Below are 14,990 nucleotides of genomic sequence, written 5' to 3' on the forward strand. Positions count from 1 at the left end.
AGGAGAGAGAGAAATCTTCCATCCACTGGCTCACTCTTCAAATGCCTGAAACAGCCTAGGCCAGACCAGAAGTTCCTTCTGGGTTTCCCATGGTGGTGGAAGGAACTCTAGTACATGAGCCATCATCTGCTGCCTCCCACGGTGCATTAGCAGAAAGTCATAAAGGAACTGAGGAGTAGGCAGGACGTGTTATTGATTTTAATAAGTATATTTAAATAATACTTGTACGGGTTTTTTCAAAATTGCATTTTTAAAAGATTTATTTATTTTTATTACAAAGTCAGATAGAGAGGAGAGACAGAGAGGAAGATCTTCTGACTGATGATTCACTCCCCAAGTGAGCGCAACAGCTGGTGCTGTGCTGATCAGAAGCCAGGAACCAGGAACCTCTTCCTGGTCTCCCACGTGAGTGTGGGATCCCAAAGTTTTGAGCCATCCTCGACTGCTTTCCCAGGCCACAAGCAGGGAGCTGGATGAGAAGTGGAGCTGCCGGGGTTAGAACCGGCACCCGTACGGGATCCCAGCACGCTCAAGGCGAGGACTTTAGCCTCGAGGCCATGGCGCCGGGCCCTCAAAATTGCATTGTGAAAGAAAAGTTAATCTGTGATGTAGATCTCATTGTTTTGGACTTAAATCATTATTAGTAATAAATATTCACCCGTTCAAATATTTTTCATTCATGTGAATTTTTAAACTTTTTAAAAAATTTTTTTTTTATTATATTTTGGACAATTTTTACATAGTTAATTACGGTAAAAAGGTTTGGGGGCTATAGGGAAGTGGGTAAGACCATAATATCCATATGGTTTCCTTCTTGTATCTGAGGTAAAGGGGGATATTGAGGGAGAAGCCCCACCCAGTTTCCCACCCACCCCAAGTCCCGGATGTGGGGCATGCTCTGAGATACTTGCTCAAGTGGTTTTAATAGTTCACCAGTTATGAATCGCTGCCAGTCTCACCACTCCAAGCACGATGAGGTCGTTGAAGAATCCACTGATTGACACAGTCCATCTTAGAGTCTCCATTTGTCCAGTATTTTGCTGCCAACATATAGCTGAGGTGGTTGATTGACTTGTTCTTTCTTCTGTCTTTTCTTGGTTAGGGTTCTGAGTCCAGCAGTTCGATTGGGGAGATCCCCAAAGAAACTTTGAGGTATTCCCAGACCAGATTCTTGTATGTTCTAGCAAGCACAGGGCTCGGCACAGTCCATCTCCAAGATCAGTTGGTGGTTGCAATTGCTGGGTTGCTTCTGTTTTCGGTTCCGACTTCGACTGGAAGCAATGGGTTTTGCAGTCCAGCCTGGTTCTACCCAGCACATACTCGGCCCTCACACCAACCAATGGGAGCTGCAGCCTAGTCAGAGTGACCCACAATAACCCCCACCAGGCCCGCCCCCTCCCCTGGTTTGCCAGTATGTTTAGCAGACTAGTCTAGTCTATCCCACATCCCATTCGGCAATTGTACCTGTCAATGGTTTTTTTGTTTTAAGATTTATTTGTCTTATTACAAAGTCAGATAGAGAGGAGAGACAGAGGAAGATCTTCCGTCAGATGATTCAATCCCCAAGTGAGCACAACGGCTGGTGCTGCCCCAATCAGAAGCCGGGAACCAGGACCCTCTTCCTGGTCTCCCAAGCGGGTGCAGGGTCCCAAGGCCCTGGGCCATCCTCGACTGCTTTTCCAGGCCACAAGCAGGGAGCTGGATGAGAAGTGGAGCTGCCGGGATTAGAACCGTCACCCATATAGGATCCCGGGGTGCTCAAGGCAAGGACGTTAGCCACTAGGTCACGGCGCCGGGCCCATCAATGGGTTTTAAAGCTTAGTTCTATCTAACCAGCTCAACTATCCAGCCTTCACGGATGTTGTTGGCTGCCTCTATCTAGCCACCCCAGCCCCTGCCCTTCCGTGGGGGTGGTAACCCAAGAGGGAGGAGCCCTCTATTTCCCTCCCCGGCCACTCCCACTCCCAGATTATGCACTCTTCATGTGGTTTTGTGGTTGAATTTGACAGAACTAGCCCCCAGTGCCAGCTTCTGCCAGCTGATGTTGCGGCTAAGCCCCAACAACCCTCACCCACTCTAATTGCAGATTACACCAGTAGGATCAATCATACCAGCCTGTTTTTTCCCTGATCCAGTCCACATGAGGCACACAGGTGTTGTAGTCCTGCCTAGTCCGGTCTGCCCCCAAGCCAGCTCACGCTTTCCAGTGGGAGTAGCTGTTCAACAAGGGAACCACCCCTATTCCCCTGCCGGCTCTGCCCCCTCCGTTACTGGTTGTCACGTGTGCTGTTGGGTGCTGCGGTCACGTCTGGCACAGGCAACCTCACCTTGGCATTCTGTGTTGTGTACTGCTTTTGTTGCAACCGAACCTGGCTCCACTCACATTGTTCTGGCATCCAGATTAGCCAGTGGATGACATGAACTGATTCAGCCTGATCTGCCCCCAACCCTTGCCAAATGTATGCCAGTGGGACTCCCTCCCTGACCTGTTCTGGGATGTTCCTTTCATGCTTCTTGCGCTTACCAGTAGGGTCTGTGTCCCGCCAGAGGAGTTGCCCAGGTTCCTCCATCAGAATCCCTCTGAATGTCAGACCTAGCGTACACCAGTGGGTCCACGAGCCAGCACCACTCAGTTCACCTCTTGTCCTAGTAGCAACAGTTGCTTTTTCTGACTGGCCCTCAACCCAATCTGGCTTTTAGATGCTTCAGTCCAGCCATGGCTTGTCCATACAGCTCCTACATGGCTCACTAGGGGTTGAGACCCAGCCTAATGCATCCCGCATCTGCCCTGATCCTCCAGAACACCAGAAGGTGTTGCAGTCTGGCCTGGCCCATTGCATCCAGTCCACACTTGTGTCAAGGGAGACTACAATTGTATCCCAATCAGAACGCAGCCCCTATTCCAGCCCATGCGCCCCATGGTGAGCACCTCCACCCAGCTAGGGTGTCGCCTTAGCTCCCCAACCAGGCCTATTCCCAGCCATAGATCACGCACATGCCAGTGGTTGCTCTGACTCAGCTTGGCGCTGCCCCTCACCTGTCCCGACCCCTGCCTTAGACACTGTGGCTTAGCGACCGTGGCTCACGCAGACCAGTAGGTGCAAGAGCCTAGCTGGGCATGTCTTGTGCTCCATCCTGGTTTCTAATTAAGCCACCACTTTTTGCCTCAAACATGCCTTCGCAGAGAATTGGATCAGAAATAGTGGAGAGCCAGGACTTGAATCAGGCTCTCCAATATGAGTTTTGGACATTCCATGTGGCATTGTAACTGCTGTACCACATGCCAACTCCTGGCATTTCTTCCAGATATGAAACGGGGAAATACTGTAAGCGATATGAATAATAAGACTAGAAAGGGAGCAGTGAAGGTGTTGCATAAAGCAAGGAGGGACAAAGTCAAGGTCCAAAGTGAAGCGTAAATTGGACCGACTGAGGAAGAAGAACTCATTCTCTGGGAAAGATTTATTTTGGTAGAGCTAGAAAATTGATTATTTGAATAAAAATAGAAAATGCACTTATCAAGTTTGTGCATGCTAACAGTCTATGAGGAATAACTAATATGACTAATAATAGTGAAGATTCAAGAGGTCACATTCGAATGTGGGAATGATGAATGGAAACTAACAAAAAGAAGCTTCATGATGATAAATGGCAAATATTCCCTTCATAGTAAAACAAATCATTTATAGTACCAGATGGAGGAAAATGACTTAGTATTATTTTATGCAGATAATGCTAGCACCCTACCTATACAAAGTTTACATAATAAAAATATCAGCAGGTGGTAGCGTGGCTTTAAAGCTAGTACAACCCTAGTTTAAATGAATCCAGAGAGGATGGCCTCAAGCTCAAGAAAACCAATTGTGTGATGTCTAAAGTTGGGGTGAGCAACAGTCCATTATTGAAGCACTAATCAAATAAACCATGACACATTCTCATAAGGAGATATTCTACAGTTACAAAAAATTATGGAAACTCTGTGTGCCTAGAAAGATTTTCAAGGTATGTTGTTAACCAGAAGAAAGATGATAAACATCAGTGCATGCAGTATTTTATTTTACTTGAAGTTAGGGAAATGAGAATATGCAATTACAATTGCTTTTATTTATATAAAGAAATCTGTAAATGACAAAAATAAATTAGAAATGTGTTTGCCCATAGCAAATATGGTATGAGTGAAGTAGACTAGGGCAAGGGTAGAAATAATATTTCCCAATGTTTTAAATTAAATTAATTATTTTGGGTTTTGCTGTTTTAAAATTTCACCAGTATTTTCTTTGCATGTCCTCCCCCAACAACCCTGTTTGTGAGGAACTAAAACATCACATCTGGTGAACAACAAAGAGTTCACTACATTGCAAATGCAGAGCATCAATGGAGCGGGCTGGAGGGTGACTATTTAAATAAAAACAGATTTTAAAAACCAAGATGCAAAACTTCTGCAGTTTTTCACTAGTTTCATAAAAACTTTCCAGAATTCTTTCTTACACTGTTGTGCAGCAAATACTGTGCATTCTGTATTTGGTCCTGTGTTGCTGGAATAGTGTTGATCTAATCTTTGGATCCTAAAGGCTCATCAATTTTGATGGAAGCTCCTGACTCACCACTCTTGAGTTCCTGAACTCTCTGACCACTTGTGCTAATAATGGATCCAGTCAAATCTTTGTGAATAGGTAACTTATGTAGTAATAATAGGTCCACCAAGATCATCAAGTAAGGCACAACCCTCTGCATAGGAATAATCATATCTGGAGCCACCCTGTGAGTCCTAAGTCATCCGCCATTCTTACAGGCTCCATGTATCTATTGCAGAGTCCCAAGTCTCATCAGCACTGAAACAGAATGGTCCCCAGGTCTTCCTCCTCTGTCAGAAGCCACTGGATTGCCCCGTCTAGGCTGCAGGGGAGAAGAAAGAGAAAGATTCTGAGCTCTGCCAAACTGGCCATCTTGTCCAAGAGGCAATGGTGGTGGTCATCAAAAGGGGTTCATATCATCATAACCTTTTCCAGATGGAGGCATGAGGTGCTCACCACGAACGGGGCATTCTGTCAAAATCAACTCTTCCTTGCATGAGAAACCACACAAGACGAGCCTGCTGGTCATCAAATATCATTGTAAAGCAACCGTAATCCTAAATTTCTTTATAATCATTGGGATTATAAAGTTATGCACATGCTTTGGCAGACGATTCAGATACGAGATCAAGGATGAGCTTTATGTCTTCAGCAACTCTATCAGGCTTTCTGGGAAAAGTTTGATTTTATCCTGAGTGTTTTCTCAAAGTTCTATGATCTTAAAAACTTTGCCTCTTGCCAGAATCTGATGAATCAAAAGCCTTGGCTTACGATTATTATCACTTCCTTTAGAGTGTTGGTAGGCCTGGCATGATGGCTCAAAGGCTAAATAATTGCCTTTCAAGTGCCCTGATCTCATTTAAGCACTGATTCATGTCTCAGCTATTCGACTTCCCATCCAGCCCCCTGCTTGTGGCCTGGGAAAGCAGTGGAAGATTACCAAAACCCTTGGGACCCTGCACTGGTGTGGGAGACCTGGATGAAGCACCTGGCTTCAGATCGGCTTAGCTTCAACCACTACGGCCACTTGGGGAGTGAACCAGCAGATGGAAGATCTCTCCTTATCACTGTAGATCTGATCTGTCTTTCCAATAAAAATAAATAAGTCTTTAAAAAGAAAATAAAGTGTTGGTAATTTAAGCAAACCACAGTATCAGATTAGAGCTGGGGCCTCCTGGTTACAGTGGGTAATGCAACTGCGGGATGTCTTCCAAGGTGGGGATGATTTTCTCCAGAATTTCTCCAATTGTTTCAACATCAGCACTGAAACTCAATCTGAGTTTGGGGCCAGTGCTATCTTTAATGGAAACACCGGCATTGCAGCCTTTAAAAGAGTCTTAATAAAAACATTATGTTAGAGTTAGTGCTTGGCAGAACAGTTAAGATGTATGTGCTACATCAGAGTGTCTGTTTTGATTCCTGATTCTAGCTTCTGTTAATGTGGACCAGGGAGGCAGTGACAATTGCTCAAGTAATTATATTTCTTTCACCCATATGGGAGATCTGAGCTGAGTTTCAATCCCCAAATTAAGTCCAACTCAGGACATCACAGGCACGTAGGGAATGTAACAAGTGAGCCTAAGAATGACTGTGCACACTTTCTCAAATAAACAAACCAAAACATTTTTAAAAAGGGCTTATGTGATCAGATGGTGGAATTTACTATGGAGCTGATAAGGCCTGAAAAATCTACTTGGAATTATATTTTTCTTAATGACAGGGTTTACATTTAATCTATCCATCCTTCTTTATATATTATCAACAACCATACTTGCAATGTAGAAATTATTAAATATTTGTTGATTAAATGAATAAATGAATGACACAAAATGTGATATGTGTCCTCAAGTGATAAATGAATGTTGTGCCAAAAAAAAAACCCACTATCTTTGTTTAGTTCTAAGTGATCAGACTGGATGACAGCTACATGAATTAAATACTATAATTTTTTTCTTTCAACAAGCATTTTTGAGGGACTATTTTGTAACAGGGAGATTGTCAAGTGGAATAAAACATAGCTTAAGGTTTTAGGAAACTTGTTATTTAAAATTAGGATGAGAGGCACAGATAGTCACAGTACACTGAAATGAGCTCAGTATTAGACATGGACAAGAAGGTTTGAGATTACTAAAAAATCTTAGATGAGGTCATAGAAGTGACTTTGGAGTGACAATGATTCACTACTTGGCTTTAATCAGTTTTAGAACTGTCTCCAAGACCCGTGACTTGCTAATAAAACCTACTTTGTAGGGAGGTGGGTATTTGTGGTGGAGTGGGTTAAGCTATCTGCTTGCGAAGCCAGCATCCTATCAATATGTGTTACAATTCATTGTCAAGACTGCTCCACTTCTTTTTTTTTTAAAGATTTATTTATTTTTATTACAAAGTCAGATATATAGAGAGGAGGAGAGACAGAGAGGAAGATCTTCCATCCAATGATTTAATCCCCAAGTGAGCGCAACGGCCGGTGCTGTGCCGATCTGGAGCCAGGAGCCAGGAGCCAGGAGCCAGGAGCCAGGAGCCAGGAGCCAGGAGCCAGGAACTTCCTCCAGGTCTCCCACACAGGTACAGGGTCCCAAAGCTTTGGGCCATCCTCGACTGCTTTCCCAGGCCACAAGCAGGGAGCTGGATGGGAAGTGGAGCTGCCGGGATTAGAACCAGTGCCCATATGGGGCGTTCAAGGCAAGGACTTTAGCTGCTAGGCCACGCCGCCAGGCCCGACTGCTCCACTTCTAATCCAGTTCCCTGTTAATGGCCTGGGAAAAGCAATGGAAGATGGTCCAACTACTTGGGCTCTTTTTTACCCATGTGGAAGATATGGATAAAGCTTATGATTTCTGGATGCACCCTGGCTGTTATAGCTATGTGTTGAGTAAACTAGCAAATAGAAGACCACTCTCTCCCTCTCTTGCTATAACTCTGTCTTTCAAATAAAAAATCGTTTTATAAATCCAGTTTTTACCAAAGAATTCTCCTCTATCTTGATATCTGATCATCTTCAATATTGCATCAGGTTCTGAATCTTCCAACGCACTCCAGCTGATCTTCTGTTATGGCTATCTTCTGTCAGTTCACTTCAGTCAAAATCCCTGCTGATGCTACCCACTGACTCCTACCTGGATCCTTGGCTATATTTTCTACTTACTCAAACTGTATTTGGAGTGACTCTCATAATTATAACTGTGGTCTTGCAAGAAGTCATCTTCCTCAAGTTTTTGCAAGTAGAATTGTATATGCTTGTAGCTTTAATGGGATGGACATTTTGGCTTATTGACAAAATGCATGCCTGAGTTCACTTTTAAAGAAAGAAAGCGGTGAAAGAAAGAATAATTCAGGTATAGGAAGAGTAAGAGATTGTTTCTGGTGAAGCATAAAAGCCAGAATGGCGGTGGTAGGAAACGTGATAAGAAAGGTCCACCAGCATCCTTGCACCCAATGTAAGGAAGTCATTTCTAGTAGTTTCTATTGCAAAAAAGGGAAGGGTGCTCTGAGGAGGTTTACATATCCATGTCCAACTGAGCTTTGTGACCCTTGGGTAGTGGTGTAGAAAATAAGAGAACATGACCTCAGAATTTCAGCTAGCACATGCTTCTTATAAGAAATACATTTCAGGAAGAAAAACAGGATACGGGCCATAACCCCAGAGCTTCCTGATACAGAGAAATCACAGGTTTTCTTCTTTCGTGGTGATCACTTCTTTTCTCGCTGTGAGGTGATTTGAGTGGAAGAGAGACACAGTGACCTTCAGGGAAAGGAAAGACTTGTGGTCTTAAGCAGAGGGGGAAGCAGCAGCTTGAAGTGAGTAAATCTGAAAAAAAAAAAAGTTATTCAAAAAGAATTCTGATAGCTCATATATGAAAAAAAGTCTGGTAACCAGCATGCATTAAGCAGTTACCATTTTATGAAACTTGAAGTTTTTTTATTTTTAAGATTTATTTCTTTTTATTGCAAAGTCAGATATACAGAGAGGAGAAGAGACAGAGACAGAATCTGCTGATTCATTCACCCAGTGATTGCAATGGCTGGTGGTGCTGTGCCTATCTGAAGCCAGGAGCCAGGAACTTCCTCCAGGTCTCCCACACGGGTGCAGGGTCCCAAGGCTTTGGGCCGTCCTCGACTGCTTTCCCAGGCCACAAGCAGGGAGCTGGATGGGAAGCAGAGCTGCTGGGACTAGAACAAGCACCCATATGGGATGCCAGGCATGCGAGGTGAGGACTTTAATCACTAGGCCACCACACTGGGTCCAAAACTTGAAGTTTTTTTAAAGACTGTCATAGAAAGCTAGCTCATGATGGAGGAGATTGAATCATTTTCTTCAACATAGACAGTAAAAAGAAAGAGTATCAGAAGAGTGTAAGGGAGAGAAACCAGGTGATCATTTATACTCCTTGAATTTAGCAATCATGAAAAATTGCTGTTCAAACTTGCCTTAGGGTAGTATAGCCTCATATAACCCCTATAGACATAATCTCCTTTGAGAGGAAGGAATGCTTTTGAGTTGCTGGTTTGTTTCCTTAGGAATTAATAGTGAATCTTGTGGCCTAGGAGAGACATCAAAATAATTCTGTGGATGAATGAATGTTGTAGATGAGCACTAGCGGTTTTCTGCTACTTCTATGTGCTTAGTACTTCTAAACATCTTTTAATTTGTGTGTATGCACAATGCATGCCCCTTTTATAGATGCAAAAATAGAGGCAGAGCAGTTTAAGTAACCTGCTTGAGTTCACAGAGCTGTTCAGTCATGTAGTATACAGACCTCTGTGGCTCCCAAGCTCATGATCATGGCACTACACTCAGAGATTTGACTTCTATTCTTTGTTCCGTTTTTCTGTATTTTAAATTTAAAATTGTGTTAAGAAATTACACAAAGAAAACAAGGTGAATTTATTTTCCCCAATTAGATGTAGCCACAGATCCTCATGCTTGTTAAGAAGATATCTCAGGTTAGCCGCCTGCATTTCCCATGGGAGACCCACGTCGGCTTTGGAGATTCTCCCGGTAATTTGGAGAACCGGTAGAAGCTGACAGCGCAGTGAGATGTGTACAATCAGCTTCCTGACATGGGAAGAAAGACTGTGAAGAAGTCAGCTCCCCAGAGACCCAGGAGCCAACTGTGGCATGGAGCTAACAACTTCCAGAGGGAGCTTGGGCCAGTCTTCCCTTTCCAGATGGCACTTGGCAAAATAGAAGGCTCCCCCATAGGGGGCTGTCGAAGGGGCTGTGATGGAGGCAGAAACAAGTACTAACAATGAGGAGCCCTTCTGATACCAACTGGGGCCAGCTTGCCCTGAGAGAGAAGGATCCAAACTCCTGTCGCCTCACAGCAGGTGCTGTCTCTCATGCTGCTCAGCTGGACTCACCCTACATTCTCTTTGATGTGAATAATTATAAATACACAAGATACAATCTTGCATATGCTCCATTCTTTGACAAAAGTCATTATACTAATTACCAGCATTTTGAGGGGATGTCATTATATTCAAACACTTGGGATAAATGTTTGTTTTTTTTTTTTTTCATAAGAGAAACTGTAACACCCTGCTCATATGGTGTTTTAAAGATGAGTTAACAAGAATACAGTTTAACAACATTGGATATTTTCTCTTATGTAAGCTATTTACTCCTCACTTACCTGGATGTTTGTGCTTGAAGTCTGAGGCAAATATCACTCTGTACCCACCACTTCTTGCACTTCTCTGTCAAATAGGAAGAAGCAATCACAAAACTCACAAGGTTGGTTAATGCATTACATAGTCATAATTTTCTGAAATTGCTCTTCCATCAATAAAATTTGAAAGAAATATGTTACTTTTGAAGAACTTTCAGCTTTTCTAAGATTGTGTTTATGTTTTTATCTTTTATTATATCAGTAACTGTGGGGAGCGGGGTGCTGAAGCCACTCCCTAGAATAGGAAAGCTGGAATAGGAGGGGCTGTTGCAAGATGGTGGCTGGCCCAGGGCCAGGAGGCAGAGTTGGTCTTGCCAGCAGGTAAACAGGAAGTCACAGGGATAGGCTAATTCCCTTGCTGTGATTACTGGCCTATCACGTAACGCTAAGTGGATCCACGGGGAGAAGTGATTGGTGGAGAACGAAATAGAAGTAGCCGGTAAAAGCTAGAGGGACAGACAGACGATGGAAGACAGATGGACGGACGAACGAATGACAGACCAACGACGGACGAATGACAGACGGACAGATGGACAGTGGACGGAGAAAGACGGGATGAGGGAGAAGGATGAGAGGGAGGAAGGGTGGGGAGAGAGTTGTAGAAGAGGGATACAGACAGAAGCAGTAAAAGTATGGAGAGACGGGGACAAGAAGAGAGAAATGCAGCAGAAAGTACAGGAATTATGGGAAGAAGGGTGGCAGAAAGAGGGCTGGAAAAGTGGGGAGGAAAGTTTAGATTAATGGGGACAGGAGCAGCAGGGATAAGGATTTAAACACAGCCGTGTTTGGCAGTGAAGGGTCAGGTTGCAGTTCCGGCTTTTCCCGGACCCCCAAGAGCGTGCCTCGTTGTTTTAGTGTTGCCGCTGCTGGGTGGCAAGCGACAAGTAACCTTACAGACATTACACAATTGCTCAGGCATTAAATTTAACCACATTTAAAAATCGATATTCACATTATCACTTTATTATTGTTAATCTGTTCAATTGTGATAGCATTGTATACTTTTAGAGTTATTAACATGTGAGTTATTTGATCATGAAGACAATTACTCCAACCTGGTTCTTTTTTGTTTTTTTTTTGTTTTTTTTCAAAAATCTCTCCTCAGGAAGGTTAAGTTGTTTATAGGTTAGCAGGTGATAAACAGAGCTACCAGCTGGCTTCCGTTTTATAGACTAGGGCTTCAGCTGTATTACATTGGCTCTCTGAGGGGAAGAAATTATGTCAGTCACCAGGAAGCCTGACTCAGGCCCTCCTCTAGATTGAAAGCAGTTTCACATAGAGCACTTTGTGAAGTAGAAACCAATGGGTGTCAATCTTTGTCAGATTTTTTTTCTGCCTCCCAAGAATACTTCTATTTCACAGCTATTTAGTTTGAAGCACACTTTCTGTCAAAGTTTCTCCTTGGGCTTTTCTGGAAGAAATGATAAAATGAAGCAGAAAGATCAAACCATCCATCTCTATAGGAAGTGGGGGTGTGACAAATTTACTCAGTCCTCCAGAATTCCCTGATTCTCTTGTAGCATCTTCTCATGTTAACCCTATCCTCCCTCTCTGCTCTCTTTACCCTTTGCTTTGGTACTGATAAACCTATCTGTCCTTCACCAACTCTATGAGTGTTTTCATCTTCCACATTTCTCTGCAGTTATTCTGTTGTACATGGAGCATACGCTACAGGTCTTCGGTAGAACAGAGGATCCTGATCTGTATTTAGGATGTATTTAAGGATTCTGTATCTTAGTTGCCACAATATACCATGTCATGCTTACTGCTGTCAAACCAAAAAGGTCACTAGGATCTTTTCCATTTACCAGTGGCCTGTTTAAGGGGAATGGGCCATATAGTCAGGAGATGTTTCTTGTGGATGCTTCTGCATGATCTCATCTATATCTTCATCTGTGTTTCTCTCTCCTCCCTCCAAGTTGGAAAAGTGAAAATTTTGATTTTATACATCTAAATAAAAATTATACTGTAACGGAACACCTGCCTGAACCCCTATCCCAATACAGGGCATTACTGGGCTACGTATAAGTGACTCCATCTAAATCATCTGGTGACCCAAGCCCTTACCTCTTTGACCAAGAACTGAGAGAAGGATGAATCCCAGATGTATGGCCCATGACTCATGTTTATTCTGATTAAGACTGCTTTTGGCAGTCTTGATAACACTGTTTTCACTTCTGTAAACTGCTTATTGCTCTGACCTGTGTCCTTATCTGACTAATAGTGTCTTGCTTTTTTACTGCCTTATCTGATTTTTCTTACTACCGAGAATGTGGCGGAGTGTTTATAACCCCTTCACTTTGGAGGCTCGGGGTGGTAGTCTGTCGGCATCTTGCTGTGTGGCTTCTGTTCTGGCCATGCTGGCTGGTGAATAAAGACGCCTGAGCTTTTAAGGCTCTACCTGCAACTCCTTTCTGGGATAGATTTGGCCTATTTACAACAATATTTTTCTCTTGAGAACATTCTCTGAATCCTGCAAAAGAGTACTATGCTGAATTTAAGAACATAGAATAAGAATATTTGAAAGTTTTATAATTGGGCTGGTTGGAGAGGGTCCAAAGAAGTCTTACTTCTATTGGTTAAAATCCATCTAAGGAAATTCTCCTCATCCCCCTCCTTCTGCTGCTGCTTCTCCAAACTAGTGCTTCTCAGAATTTAATAAAAAATTACTTAATTTTTCTTAGAAAGGCACAGTGCCAGAGAAGATAGGAGAGAGACACAGAGAGATCTTCCATTTACTGGTTCACTTCCCAAATGCCTGCAATGGACAAGGCTAGGCTGCTTGAAGTCAAGAGCCAGAATCTTGTTCCAGGTATTCCATGTGGGTAGAGGAGCCCGAGGGTTTGGCCGTTTTCTTCTGCCTTCCTGGTAGGGAGCTGAATTGGAAGCGGAGCTTCTAGGACATGAATTTGTGCCCATATGTGAAGCTGGCACCACAGGAGAAGGCTTAGCTTGCTATGCTATGGTGTTGGCCCCTAGAGATTCTCAATTGTAAGTGTGCAGATATCTTGTATCCACTGGGCTTGAAACTTTGCACCCTTTCAACAAAACCATAACCTAGGTTTTCAAAAGATTCCACAATATTTGAGTCATATTTGTTGTTTTAAAGTCAGTTATAAATTTGACTATAAATATGTAAGATTATTTTGTTAAGTGAAACTTTGAACATTTCAAATGTTTATGATAGTTAAGCAATTAGTTTTAAGGCTGGAACAAAATGTCGGGTGAGATGGGAATGGAATTAATATAAAAAAATAAATCAGTTGTGAATGGAAAAAATGGCTGTTTTTATTTGTGCTTGAGTGTAAAGTAATAATTAGCATTAACATTAAAGAGTATGCTGTTTAAGATTCTCAGGGACAAAGGAGGCTAAGAGTAATTGCAATTTTATGTTAAAACTACTGTGGCAGCAATCATTAGTCACCCACCCAATATGTACTTAGACTTCTTTTCATGAAAAAAATCTGTATCTGTATCAGTGAATGGCTGTCATTCTAGTTAAAATTTTTTCAATATCCCTTCAGACACAGGTGCTAATGCTAATTAAATATGAATTTTTGCCAATGTGGTTCACTCATTTGTAGACATCTTTTTTGTAATCCATCCTCTTTACCTCTATGTGGAGTATGGATTTGATGGACAGAGTACAGTGGCTGCCACAAGGACGGTAAACAGAGAGAGGAGCCAGGGATATTGGTGACAGCATGGAGCCATCATTGCTGTCCAACACTGACACCTAGGCAAAACAAACTCCTCTATAAATGAGTATGCAATGTGTTCTGAGGTATATGTATATTTGTAACATACTCTATCCAACTGATTCCCTTACTGTATTTTCTTCTTAGTTATACTTTACTTTTATTCTAAAGCAGTCCCAGTTATGCTTTACTTTTACTTTTATTCTAAAGCACTACCATCCACTAAATGTGTGTACCCCTCTCACCATTCAAATGTTGAAACCTAATTCCCCATGTAATGGAATTTGGGGATGCAGCCTCTGGGAAGTCCTGATGATAGACTCTCATGAATGGGATTTGTTTCTTTTCAAGAAAAAAAGAGACTGCATCTCTTTTTCTCCATCATGTGAGGATACAATGGAAACCTGCCATCTGTAGAAAGAGTGAGCTCACCAGACATTGTTTTTTCTGGCACCTAAATCTTAGACTTCTTGGCTTCCAGAATGCTAGAAACAAATGTTTGCTTTTTAAGCCAACCATTCTATGGTATCCTGTTACAGCAACCTCAACTGAGTAAGAATACCACTTACTACTTTCTCATCTATTGCTCAGTTTGATCAGCCAAGATGAGGGAAGAGATAACATCCAAAAAGGGTAAAGACTATAAAGAGGAATCGTTTATTAATTTCACCCCCATGTATAAGAAGTTTATTCTGTTAAAGTGTCATGTAAATATAAAAATGTTAGTGATATCCACATACGGAAATCCTGTAACTTGTCTTTTCTAACAACATTAGCGTTAACAACAAAATTTACAAGCCAATACCGACATGAGAGGGAACTTCTCACAGGGGACAGAGATTAGTGTAGAATTCAGTAGCAAACACAAGGTGAAATTAAATACTGGGAATAACATAAAAAACCCTAACATGAAGAGATAATCTATCCACAGCTATAATTTTTACTTCTTCCTTTCGTGAGAAAGTATTAAATACAAATAACTTCACACAAAGTCTAGGTAAATAATTTTTAATTTATATCGAGTAGTTTAAGGAAACTAATCCTATCAC

At 42.3% G+C, this 14,990-nt stretch overlaps 1 pseudogene; it reads right to left on the reverse strand.

Moving 5' to 3' along the window:
• Positions 1-4,458: 4,458 nt before the first annotated feature.
• Positions 4,459-12,367, reverse strand: LOC101518608 (heterogeneous nuclear ribonucleoprotein K-like; annotated as a pseudogene).
• Between the last annotated feature and the right edge of the window lie 2,623 nt (positions 12,368-14,990).

This window comes from Ochotona princeps, chromosome 1 (assembly GCF_030435755.1).
Source record: "Ochotona princeps isolate mOchPri1 chromosome 1, mOchPri1.hap1, whole genome shotgun sequence".
Lineage (NCBI taxonomy): Eukaryota > Metazoa > Chordata > Mammalia > Lagomorpha > Ochotonidae > Ochotona > Ochotona princeps.